At 36.4% G+C, this 14110-nt stretch overlaps 1 protein-coding gene and 1 pseudogene across 4 annotated transcripts in view; one reads left to right on the top strand and one right to left on the bottom strand.

Annotated features, from left to right (window-relative positions):
- The window catches only part of BCHE (butyrylcholinesterase), a 108309-nt gene that overhangs the window by 25189 nt on the left and 69010 nt on the right, over window positions 1–14110 (bottom strand). The window lies entirely within an intron of this gene.
- Window positions 8158–9314, top strand: LOC306670914 (glyceraldehyde-3-phosphate dehydrogenase-like; annotated as a pseudogene). Its single transcript has one exon. The product of its transcript is annotated as a glyceraldehyde-3-phosphate dehydrogenase-like (transcript).

Here is a 14110-nt window from a genome sequence, read left to right as displayed (position 1 = left end):
CCACAGCCTAGGTCCCCTTTGGATGACCATTGGTCAACAAGTGGAGGCACCTCTGCCCACTAGCAGGGAATATACCCCACCTGAAGGCCACCACTCCTAGAGAGGCAGCTTCCTTGTGGAGCACCGCATTATCAACCTCCTCCAAGACTTCAGCCTACTGAAGGCTAAGAGGGGATATATATAGAAATCTTCAGGGTCATTGTAAATCAACAGAGGAAATCTGCAATATCTCAGCGGTCCACTGATATCTGAACAACATGAGAAAACAAGGAAAGAAAATGCTGCAAACAAATCTAGATGTTACATCAATAAAACCCAATGACAGCATGGCAGAAGAAATGACAGAAAAGGAGTTCAGAATGTACATAATTAAAGTGATCAGAGAAGCAAACGAGGAGATGAAAGAGCAAATGCAAGCATTGAATGATGAGATGAAACAGCAAATGCAAGCATTGATTGATCGCACCAATCGACAGTTAAAAGAGCAAATACAGGAAGCAAAAGATCATTTCAATAAAGAGTTAGAGATATTGAAAAAAAAACCAAACAGAAATCCTTGACATGAAGGAAACAATAAACCAAATTAAGAACTCCATAGAAAGCATATCCAATAGGATAGAACACCTGGAAGACAGAACCTCAGACATTGAAGACAAAATATTTAACCTTGAAAACAAAGCTGAACAAACAGAGAAGATGGTAAGAAATCATGAACAGAATCTACAAGAACTATGGGATATCATGAAAAGGCCAAATTTAAGAATTATTGGGATTGAGGAAGGCCTAGAGAAACAAGCCAAAGGAATGAACAACCTATTCAATGAAATAATATCAGAAAATTTCCCAAATCTGAAGAATGAAATGGAAAATCAAGTTCAAGAGGCTTACAGGACTCCAAATACACAAAATTACAACAGACCCACACCAAGGCACATTATAATGAAAATACCTAACATACAAAATAAAGACAGAATTTTAAAGGCTGTGAGAGAAAAGAACCAAATTACATTCAGGGGGAAACCAATACGCATATCAGCAGATTTTTCAATCCAGACCCTAAAAGCTAGAAGGTCCTGGAACAACATTTTTCAAGCCCTGAAAGAAAATGGATGCCAACCAAGAATCTTATACCCAGCAAAACTTACCTTCAAATTTGACGATGAAATAAAATCCTTCCATGATAAACAAAAGCTAAAAGAATTTACAAAAAGAAAGCCAGCATTACAGAACATTCTCAACAAAATATTCCATGAGGAAGAGATGAAAAACAAAGAAGCAAATCAGCAAAGGGAGGAAATATCCTAAAGGAATTGTCAAATAATGGAGGAAACAAGTTGTGTCAAACAAATAAATAAACAAAATTTTAAAAATGAACCAAATGACCGGGAAACCAAATCATTTCTCTATAATAACCCTGAATGTTAATGGCCTGAATTCATCAATCAAAAGACATAGACTGGCAGACTGGATTAAAAAGAAAGATCCAACAATATGTTGCCTGCAAGAGACTCACCTCATAGAAAAAGATACCCATAGACTAAAGGTGAAAGGATGGGGAAAAACATACCATGCACATGGACTCAGCAAAAAAGCTGGAGTATCCATCCTCATTTCCGATAATGTGGACTTCAAGCCAAAGTTAGTCAGAAGGGATAAAGAAGGTCATTTCATACTGCTTAAGGGAAGCATAAATCAGCAAGATATAACAATCATAAACATCTATGCCCCAAACAGTGGCTCATCCATGTATGTCAAACAAATCCTTCTCAATTTCAGAAACCAAATAGACCACAACACAATAATACTAGGTGATTTTAACACGCCGCTCTCACCACTGGACAGATCTTCCAGACAAAAATTGAGCAAAGAAACCATAGATCTCAACAACACAATCAATAATTTAGACTTAACGGACATTTATAGAATATTCCATCCAACCAAGAGTGAATACACTTTCTTCTCAGCAGCACATGGATCCTTCTCTAAAATAGACCATATATTATGCCACAAAGCTAATGTTAGCAAATACAAGAAGATAGAGACACTAGCATGTATTCTATCAGATCATAATGGATTGAAGTTAGAAATAAATGAAAGAGTAAAACACAGAAACTATTCCAACATCTGGAGATTAAACAATATGCTATTATATGATGAATGGATAACAGAAGATATTAGGAAGGAAATTAAAAAATTCTTAGAGGTAAATGAGAACAAAGAAACATCATATCAAAACCTCTGGGACACTATGAAAGCAGTACTTAGAGGGAAATTTATTTCATGGAGCGCATTTAATAAAAGAAGTAAAACTCAACAAATAAACAACCTAACACTACAGCTCAAAGCCTTAGAAAAAGAAGAACAGAACAGCACCAAAAGTAGTAGAAGACAGGAAATTGTTAAACTCAGAGCTGAAATCAATGAAATTGAAACAAAAGAAACAATACAAAAAATTGACAAAATAAATAGTTGGTTCTTCGAAAAAATAAACAAAATTGATAAACCTTTAGCCACACTAACAAAGAGAAGACGAGAGAAAACCCAAATCACTAAAATTCGGAATGAACAAGGAAATATCACTACAGACAGGATGGAAATACAAAACATAATTAGAAGCTATTTTGAAAATCTATACTCCAACAAAATAGAAAATTTCGAAGACATCAACAGGTTTCTAGAGACATATGAATTGCCTAAACTGAATGAGGAGGACATAAACAATTTAAATAGACCAATTTCAAGTACTGAAATAGAAGAAGTCATCAAAAGCCTACCGACAAAGAAAAGTCCGGGACCAGATGGGTTCTCAGCCGAGTTCTACAAAACCTTTAAGGAAGAGCTCATTCCAATACTTCTCAAAGTATTCCATAAAATAGAAGAGGAGGGAACCCTCCCAAACTCATTCTATGAAGCCAATATCACACTGATACCTAAACCAGACAGAGACTCATCAAGGAAAGAAAATTTCAGACCAATATCCTTAATGAACATCGACGCAAAAATTCTCAACAAAATTTTAGCAAATCGCATACAAAAACATATTAAAAAGATAGTGCACCATGATCAAGTGGGTTTCATCCCAGGGATGCAAGGTTGGTTCAACATCAGGAAATCAATAAACGTAATTCACCATATTAATAGACTTAAAGTCAAGAATCACATGATTATTTCAATAGATGCAGAAAAAGCATTTGATAAAATACAGCATCCCTTCATGCTCAAAACACTAGAAAAAATAGGGATAGTGGGAACATTCCTTAATATTGTAAAGGCCATTTATGCTAAGCCCATGGCTAATATCATTCTAAATGGTGAAAAACTGAAAGCATTCCCCCTAAAAACTGGAACAAGGCAGGGATGCCCTCTTTCACCACTTCTATTCAACATCGTTCTTGAGATTCTGGCCAGAGCAATTAGACAAACCAAAGAAATTAAAGGGATACGAATTGGAAAAGAAGAACTCAAACTATCCCTGTTCGCTGATGACATGATTATATATTTAGAGGAACCTGGAAATTCCACCAGAAAACTCTTAGAACTCATAAGTGATTTCAGTAAAGTAGCAGGTTACAAGATCAATGCCAATAAATCCAACGCATTTTTATACATAAGTGATGAATCTTCAGAAAGAGAAATTAGGAAAACTACCCCATTCACAATAGCCTCGAAAAAAATAAAATACTTGGGAATCAATCTCACAAAAGAGGTGAAAGACCTCTACAATGAGAACTGTACAACACTAAAGAAAGAAATTAAAGAACACCTTAGAAGATGGAAAGATCTTCCATGTTCTTGGATAGGAAGAATTAATATTGTCAAAATGGCCATATTACCTAAAGTGCTATACAAATTCAATGCAATTCCAATTAAAATCCCAATGACGTACCTTACAGAAATAGAGCAGGCAATTATGAAATTCATCTGGAAGAATAAGAAACCCAGAATAGCTAAAGCAATCCTTAGCAGGAAGAGTGAAACAGGGGGTATTGCAATACCAGATCTTCAACTCTACTACAAAGCAATAGTAACAAAAACGGCATGGTATTGGTACCAAAATAGAAAGGTAGATCAATGGTACAGAATAGAGGACACGGACACAAACCCAAATAAATACAATTTCTCATACTAGAAAAAAGGGGCCAAAAATATGCAATGGAGAAAAGATAGCCTCTTCAACAAATGGTGCTGGGAGAATTGGAAATCCATATGCAACAGAATGAAACTAAACCCATATCTCTCACCATGCACGAAACTAAACTCAAAATGGATTAAGGACCTCGGAATCAGACCAGAGACCCTGCAGATTATAGAAGAAAAGGTAGGTCCAAATCTTCACCTTGTTGGTCTAGGATCAGACTTCCTTAACAGGACTCCCATAGCACAAGAAATAAAAGCTAGAATCAACCACTGGGATAGATTCAAACTAAAAAGCTTTCTCTCAGCAAAGGAAACTATCAGCAATGCGAAGAAAGAGCCTACAGAGTGGGAGAATATCTTTGCCAATCATACTTCAGATAGAGCACTAATCTCCAGAATCTATAAAGAACTCAAAAAACTCTACTCCAAGAATTCAAACAGTCCAGTCAACAAATGGGCTAAGGAAATGAATAGACACTTCACAGAAGAAGATCTACAAGCAATCAACAAACATATGGAAAAATGTTCAACATCTCTAGTAATAAGAGAAATGCAAATCAAAACCACCCTAAGGTTCCATCTCACCCCAATTAGAATGGCGATTATCAAGAATACGAGCAACAACAGGTGTTGGCGAGGATGTGGGGAGAAAGGTACACTCATACACTGCTGGTGGGGCTGCAAATTAGTGCAGCCGCTATGGAAAGCAGTGTGGAGATTCCTTAGAAAACTTGGAATGGAACCACCATTTGACCCAGCTATCCCACTCCTTGGCCTATACCCAAAGGACTTAAAATCTGCATACTACAGAAATACAGCCACATCAATGTTCATAGCTGCTCAATTCACAATAGCCAGACTGTGGAACCAACCTAGATGCCCTTCAATTGATGAGTGGATAAAGAAACTGTGGTATATATATACTATGGAATATTACTCAGCCATAAAGAATGATAAAATTATGACATTTGCAGGCAAATGGATGAAATTGGAGAATATCATGCTAAGTGAGATAAGCCAATCTCAAAAAGCCAAAGGACGAATGATATCGCTAATAAGTGGAGGTTGACACATAATGGGGGGGAGGGAAGGGTTAGAGTTAGGGTTAGGGAGGGGGGCAAGTATGGAGGAAGGAACTACTGTATAGAGGGTAAAGAGGGGTGGGAGGGATGGGGGGAAGGGAAAAAAATAACAGAATGAATCAAACAACATTGCTCTATGTAAATTTATGATTACACAAATGGTATGCCTTTATGCCATGTACAATCAGAGAAACAACATGTATCCCATTTGTTTACAATAAAAAAAAAAAAAAGAATAAAAAAAAAAAAAAAAAAAAAAGAGTTTTTGAAACTGAAAATCTTCAAATATCTTCATAAGAGATGGAATAAAAATTAATTTATAGTAACGATGGTGGAAGCCTTGTAAAGAAAATTAAAAGTATTTGTACCAAAAAACATTTAAGTTTTGAAGTTTAATAGTAATACAGTGAGTTCAGAACTGTTATTTTAGATACCATAGTTTAAAAGCAATTTTAAAATCAAGAAAAAGGTAGAATTTTTTTTTTTTTAGTTGTGTGGCTCTGGGAAATTTACTTAATTCTCCTATCATCAGTGATTTTATTTATAAAATAGAGCTATTAATGGTACACAACCATAGACTGTGCAGAATATGTGCAATTTGCATGTAAAATGTTTAAAACCTGTTCTGGATCTTAATAATAAACTTAATGAATGGATGAATGGAGAGAGAGAGAGAAAAGGAGACAAAGGCAATTATGATGATAGTAAAAACACTCCTTTGACCTTAAAGAAGAATGAAATTATGACATTTACTGGTAAATGAATGGAGCTAGAGAATGTTATGATATGCAAAATAGGGCAATCCCAAAGAACCAAAGGCTGAATGTTTTCTCTAATATGCAGATGATAATTCACAGTAAGGAGGCAGGGAAAATAGAGGTATTCTTGACCAGAAAGAGGAGAGTGAAGGGAGGGGAGGGGGCATGGGGGCAGGAATGATAGTAGAATGAATTGAACATTATTACCCTAAGTTGTATATGATTACCTGACCTGTGTAACTCAACATCATGTACAACCAGACGAAAGAGAAATTATACTCCATTTATATGTGTCAAAATGCATTCTACTGTCATGTATGACTAATTAGAACAAATAATAATTTAAAAAAAAATTCCTTTGAACACCACAGCCAGTCCAGAGGTTCCTTGCAACTATATCCATAACACTATATCCATAACACTATGTACTCATAGTGGGTATATATTACCCACTGGACAAATTTTTGCAATAAACTTGTCAGATGGCTTTTTATTAGGAAAATAGACACACAGAGGGATTAATTAGTTTGACAACTCCGCGGTAAACATGAACTTCAAAATCAAGTGTGTTCTCCCTCCAATGCATATTATGTTGCATCATAATATGCTGGAAGTTCAATTAAAAAGAAGCTTTTTTCCTGTGAATTTGAAAAACAAAAATAAGAAATCCTACTCCAGTGTATGTTCAGATTTTCAGCTTCTAACATAAATTATTTTGACATTTTTACTGTTCAAAAGTAATGAAAATGTAATTATTGCATCTGCTAAGAATGTTTATAATTATAAAAAATCATCATCCCAATCATATTTTAGGAAGTACATTCCTTTCCTTCACACATGCATCTGTCAGTAACCTGTATTATTATTCAAATGGCTTGTACAGTCATAAAAGTGTTCTCCACAAGGTAGATTTTAATTAAAGTCTTTATTTTTATACTGTATCTCTTTTACTACAACCATTATTTCCCTTTCTAAGTGTGTAGTTAAAAATATGTTTTTTAGGTAAATGTCTGCTTCTTATGCTATGGTTAAATTAAGTGAACAGAGGGACATTAGCCTGAGGTTATGTCTATACTTTGTATTACTAGGGAACAAAACACAACTTAATTTATTTAGTATGTAAAAAGGGTCAAATTTGAATTGGGAAAAAATGTACTTGTATGTGTATGTGTGTATCTGTGTGTGTATGTATTTTTTTTTTTTTTTTTTTACAAACAACAGCTATGCTTCAGACAAGCACAGGTAACCAACTTATAAGACTGTGTCCAAATAAGGCAAATGCTTCATTATAACATGTCCCAATAAGACAGATATCTAGCTATAGACAATCAAGTGGTTTCTCTAAATTATTTCCATGTTTAGCTTATAAAAGTTTGCTGCTTATACTGCTATCTGAATTTCCTGAACCTCCTTCTAGTTGTGATTGTTGCCCAATTCATGAACTGTTCTTTGTTCAGATAAACTCTGTTAAATTCTTTGTTCTACTCAGTGATTCTCAATGGGAAGGGAAATAAGAATGAGAAGACAGAAGTAGTGATAAGGAGACACATCCATACCATGAGTTGTACCCAACTTAGTTGTTGAACTTTATTTCATTATTTATTTATTTATTTATTTATTTATTTATTTATGTATGTATGTATGTATTTATTTATAACTATCAGGGAATTGAACTCAGGGTCATTGGAGGACTTTTAAATTGTGCATGCCTAACTAGAGATTTCAATAAAGATGTAAGCCCTTTAAAACTACTGTCTTTGTGATACAATATTCCAGAAGCGGTATAAATCCTCACCATCCCAGCCCCCACAAAAGCACACTACCTATCTCCTTCAGTTTTGCTAAGGTTCCTGACTTGTTCTTGTTACCACATTAAGCCCTAGAGAGGGGAACTGAATTATACATGATTTAGAATCACGGGCTTTGCTACTAGAGTCTGTTACTTAACAGTGATTGTTCTTACATGAAGTTATTCACCTTTGCAGAGCCAGTTTCTCCAATAATTTTTAATAATGATATCAAAAGACCTATTTGGCAGAAATATACTCAAAGAGGGAGAGAATCTCAACAGAGGTTGATTTTAAAAATATGTCTTAGAGGCCCTTTAGTTAATAGCAAAAAAATTGAGGCTCTCTGCTCTTCCCTGTTAGACAGACAGCCACTTCTCAACTTGTGTAGTGCCAGTCTGAGACACGATGGTGAAGGTCAGAGTGAGTGGATTTGGCCGTATCGGGTGCCTGGTCACCACGGCTACTTTCAACACTGGCAAAGTGGATGTTGTTGCCATCAACGACCCTTCATTGACCTCAACTACATGGTCTACATGCTCCGGTGTGATTCTACCCATGGTAAATTCCATGGCACAGTCAAGGCTGAGAATGGGAAGCTTGTCATCAATGGAAAGTCCATCTCCATCTTCCAGGAGCGAGATCCAACCAACAACAAGTGGGGTGGTGCTGGTGCTGAGTATGTTGTGGGGTCCACTGGTGTCTTCACCTCCATGGAGAAAGCCGGGGCTCATCTGAAGGGTGGTGCCAAAAGGGTCACCATCTCTGCCCCTTCTACAGATGCCCCCATGTTTGTGATGGGCGTGAACCATGAGAACTCTCTCAAGGTGGTCAGCAATGCCTCCTATGCCACCAACTGCTTAGCTCCCCTGGCCAAGGTCATCCATGACAACTCTGGCATTGTGGAAGGACTCATGACCACAGTCCATGCCATCACTGCTACTCAGAAGACTGTGGATGGCCCCTCTGGGAAACTGTGGCCTGATGGCTGTGGGGCTGCCCAGAATATCATCCCTGCATCCACTGGAGCTGCCAAGGCTGCACTGAATGGGAAGCTCACTGGCATGGCTTTCCGTGTGCCCACCCCCAGTGTGTCAGTGGTGGATCTGACCTATTGCCTGGAGAAAGCTGCCAAATATGATCAAGAAGGTGGTGAAGCAGGCATCACAGGGCCCCCTCAAGGGCATCCTGGGCTACATGGAGGACCAGATCTTCTCCTGTGACTTCAACAATGATACCCACTCTTCCACCTTCGATGCTGGGTCTGGCATTGCCCTCACGACCACTTCGTCGAGCTCATTTCTTGATATGACAATGAATTTGGCTACAGCAACAGGGTGGTGGACTTTATCGTTCACATGGCCTCCAAGGAGAAAGAGCACCTGGACCATCTGCCCCAGCAAGAACACAGAGGAAGAGAGAGGCCCTCAGCTGGGGAATCCCTGCCCCAACTCAGTCCCTCAACACACTGAGAATCTCCCCTCCTCCCAATTTCCATCCAGATCCCCTGAAGAAGGGGACGGGCTTGGGGAGCCCTACAGTCACATACATCAATAAAGTTCACTGTACCCAGCCAAAAAAAAAAAAAGTTGAATTTTATTCTCTACCACATTAGATGGTTATTATACACAGTGGTAAGATAAGGTTTACATTTTGAAAACATCACTCCAGTCAATGAAAAGAGTGAACTAGAGAAAGGAGGAGTGGGACCAGGGAGAATGACTATTGCAATAAAACAGAAAATACTCCTTGGTGGCTTAGATTAGAGTTGCAGCTGAGAACAGTGAGATCTAAATTATTTTCATATGTGTTTTGAAAGCTGCACTGATTGAACTTGCTTGTGTGGGGTGAGAAAGGATTAAAATATGGCAAAGATTTTGACTTTTGGTAACTAAATGAAAGTCATTTACAAAGCTACAAACAGAATTCATGAGTGTACATATGATATTTAATGTCATAGCAATAGGTGAGATGACTTAGGAACAAATACAGAAAAAGGGATCTAAGAAAGAAGCTCTGGGGAGTAGGAAAGAGGTAGGAAAGCAGAGAAGCATATTTTCAATGTTTTATTTACTCATTTATTCAACAATTATTTTCAAATACTGATTACATACCAAATAATGTTCAGGTACTGGTGTTGGGCTAATTTGAAAATTAGGTCAGGCTGACCCCATTTTGTTCAGACATCTCACCCTGTGTAAAATTGCCCGCACCCCTTTCCTCATAAGCCCACTCACACAGAAGCTAACACCTCTACCCTTACCCACTTGCACCCTGACCACAATGTCTTTGACGTATGGAACTAATGCAAACTTGCCTTCCTGAGTATGCACAAAAGGTGCATTTTCTGAGAATGTCCTTTCCACTTTATGAAATGTAATGTGATTATAACTGCCTCCCTCTCTCTTCCCATTTTCTTTATGGTTTTTCAGTTTTTAGCTACTCTCAACTCCCATTCGAGTTTGGGGACTGCAGAACTGTGGGCTTTCAGACTCCCTGGCCCTGTTTAGAGTAAATTCTTTATCTTTTACTACAAAAAGACCCGAAGTTCTTATTTGGGATTTTGGATTAACGCCTTAACACTAGGAATAAAATTTGGACAAAAGAAACAAACTAAAAAATCTTTCTGGAGTTCATATTTTGGAGATAGTCAGAGCTCATGATGAAGAAGTTCAATCAGCTAAGTAATATAAGTTAAGGGGACCAAAAGCATCAGAGAAGGGACATGTTACAAGTATAGAAAGCCTCAGTAAGCTTTTAACTCATTGCATTTATTTGTTTTATTCTGTAGTACAAAATCAAAGCATGACAACAGTAAGCAATTGAGCATGAATTTCAAGGACAGAGAATATGCTCCTATTCAGCCACAACTACAACATTGTCACATGTAATATATTTACCATTAATCTCTTTATATTACCTAATGCTAAGTCTATCATTAAAAATAAATAATGAACATAACAATTATAAGCAAGGTATATTTTCTTGAAGAGCATTATGGCTTATTTATTTTTGAAAGGTCAAAATTGATTGATAAACTGGCTGTGGAGAATGTTAAAAATAGAAGCAGCAATGTTGATCCCCAGAATTTCTGCATAAGCAAGTGGAAGAATGGAATTGTTTTTAACTGAGATGAGAAAGCCTGTAAAAAGAATATTAAAATTAAATTATAGATATATAAAGTTTGAGATATTCTTTAAATATGAAAGTGAATATATACATAAAGCCCAGGGTTTCATGGAGAAATTGAATCTGTATATAACTTTGGAAGGCATTAGTAATTAGATGGTAGTTAAAGCAGTATTACTGCATTACCTTCCCTATGGAATAAATACATAAAGAGATGTCTAAGCAATGAACTTGGGCATTGCAATATTCAGTGATGTGAAAAAGAGAAAAATACAGTAAAGAAAACTAAAAAGCAAGGCAAGAAAATTTAGAGTAAAGTTGGGGAGTTTGGGTTTTCCAAGACTCATCTGAAGAATTGATTTCAAGGAGGAGAGAAAGTGGAGATATCAAACACTGATGGAAGTTAATGAAGACGATTGAGCCATGATCATATGATTGGTCTTGTGGAAATAGTTGATAGGAGGTTATTGGGATAGTGAAATAGTTAGAAAATAAAATCAGAGGAGAAAAGTAGGTAACTGGTAGAGGTATTTCATTTAGCAACATTTCCTGTCAAGTAAAATAGAAAACTGGGGAAGCAGGTACAGAACAAGGTGAAGTCACATTTGTAAAAATGAATAATTGTTATATTGCATAAGTAAACCTGCAGGAGTGACTAAGCAGAGATTTAAAAACAGTGATAACATAGAAGAAAAGGAAAAGAATTTCAGCCAAGTGCTTACAGTGGTGAGTTCATGGGCTCTACGGAGTCCTGCCTGCAGGTGGAGATGGGCAATAAGGATGGGCCCAGAAGGATATGGAGAGGGCTCGTATGTGGATTTGATAAGTTTGTTGATGTTGCAGACTAATTGATCCTGAATTTTGTTGTTTTTATTGCTGTTTCAGTGTAAGAAGCAAGTTTACAAGTGAAAGTGTGATGGGAGAAGAAATATGTATGCTGTAAAGACAGAAAAGATATTGATATTCTTTAGAAAAGATGGAAAGAATGAACTAGCTAGGGACATATAATACTAGGTGCATTAAAGACTCTTAAGTTTAAGGTCTTTCTTGAATTTATTAGCACATTGTGGGTGTTGTGTTTGTTTCCATGTAAATTAAGCTGTTTGGCGATAATCACAAATTTAGACTTCAGTAAGGTGAGTCTCACTGGTGAGAAATATTGCCAAAGCATTGGACAAATTTTTGGCATGAACACTGAAATGATTTTAAATGCTTACAGGATTTACAGCAGAGAGAAAGAAAGCTAGATGCTAAAAATCTCCAATGAATGGTTAGGATTCAGCAAGATTTAAGAAGACAGCAGGAAGAAAGGGGTGTGACAGGTATTGTCTGATAGAATCTGCTCCAACAGAGTTTCTTATGAGAGAAGGAAGGAATAATGTTTTAGAAATGCTAAACAGCACTCAGACAGACATACATTACTCAGTGGTGCATGAGTAGAAGAACAAAAACACCTAGTACTTTTGAAGGAAGAAGGTTAAATGAAACCTTTAGGATCAGTCAGACATCAGTTAAAGCCAAGGACTAAGGAAAAGTTTAGAAGTTGAAACTGCCAAGAATATTCCTTCCAGACTGGGAATACCACCAGAAAGACCCATCTAAGGTCTTTTGGAAGTTTGGAAAATGTGGAAATTTGATTAATGCAGATTTCAGTTTCAGGTAGTAAGGATCACAAATATATTTCAAAATGATTTTTTTAATGTCTATCAGTGGCATAAGACATTTTATTACATAGTTTAATGTATATAGCACATGATGCTTGCACACTCATGTGTGTTGGTAGATAGAGAGAGAGTTCTCCTATCATAGTGCTGTACAATTGGCGATATAGCCGGGTGGATGACAGGAATGACTTCATATATAACCATACAGGTCATATTTTCAGTCCTTGCTTTGCCAAGGTTTTCCATTTCTTTTTGAAAATCTCACTTTCAAATTGCCTTCATAAACAACACATTTTTTTTCCTTCTAATTTTACTCTTTATGTTGATTTTCAGACCTCTATATGCTCTCAACTCAGTAAAAGGCCCTAATTCTTATTGAGGCAGAAAACTGATAACGTTCACTGTCTTTGTTTTTCACACTGTCCATATCCATCCAAGCGATCACCAAAACCTGTGGATTATATTTGCTAATCTGCTCAAATACATTGTCTTTTTTGTTTTTTGTTTTTTTTTTTAAATACACAACATTATCCCCTGATATAGACCATTATTAGTGCTGCCCTGGATCATGCAACCTGTTTCCAAATTGTTCCTCCTCTCACCTTGCTTGCTCCCTTCCAGAACTTTTTATTTTCAGACAGAATTAATGTTCTAAAATCAAAATATGATAGCATTCTCCCTTGACATTAATAAGAAAAAAAAGTTCCACCAGGCACCTTTGGCATGTAATCCCAAACTAGCATAGTTTCTAAATTTATAACCTATTTCTTCAAAACTCTCCAGATTCATGTCTCCCCACACCCACCTTATTATTTTTCTTGCTTGTTTTATCACCTATAGGTCTTTGTATATACTGTCAATCTTCGCAAAGAAATTTTTACCTCCCTGAGAAAAGTTTCTTTATTCTTCTAGGACAGAATTGAGGTTGACCAAGTTTGAGTTCCCCAGTCTGGAGTTAACCACAGTATGATCCTCATTGTAGTGGTAAGTTATTTGCTGCTATTCTCCATCAGTAAATGGTAAGTTCTATGATATAGGACTTTCCTTCATTCTGCAATATATTTATGCTGACTCAGCAGCATGTAGTCCAGTACCTGGTTTATTATTGGTACTCTACAAATATTTGCTAAATTAATGAAAATTTAAAATACTATAGAGATGTGAGATAAATTTAATATGAAATTCAATTTTTAGAATTATCATTTAGGTTCATAATGTTGGATAAAACAAAAAGGGACTAGAACCAGATGCCCACATAATAGTATAATTATGTCTTTATAATTATTATGTATTTTATTTAATCTGTTGAAATAATGGAAAAATTGATTATTTTAATTACCAAATTGGGTCTTTTGGGGGGCAGTATTGATTGTGCACAACTCAATAAAAAATAACAAGATGAATGATTTGATTTTATAGAAACAACTACAAATAATGTCATCATCTCTTTGGGAGTATGTTAAATAAATAGAATCAAAACCTCTTTTTTGTGGTACTAGGGATAGAACCCAGGGTCTTATACATGCTAGGCAAGCATGCCATCACTGAGTTAC

The sequence above is a fragment of the Sciurus vulgaris genome (genome assembly GCF_902686455.1).
Source record: "Sciurus vulgaris genome assembly, chromosome: 10".
NCBI lineage: Eukaryota > Metazoa > Chordata > Mammalia > Rodentia > Sciuridae > Sciurus > Sciurus vulgaris.
This window is presented reverse-complemented; position numbering and strand designations above follow the sequence as displayed.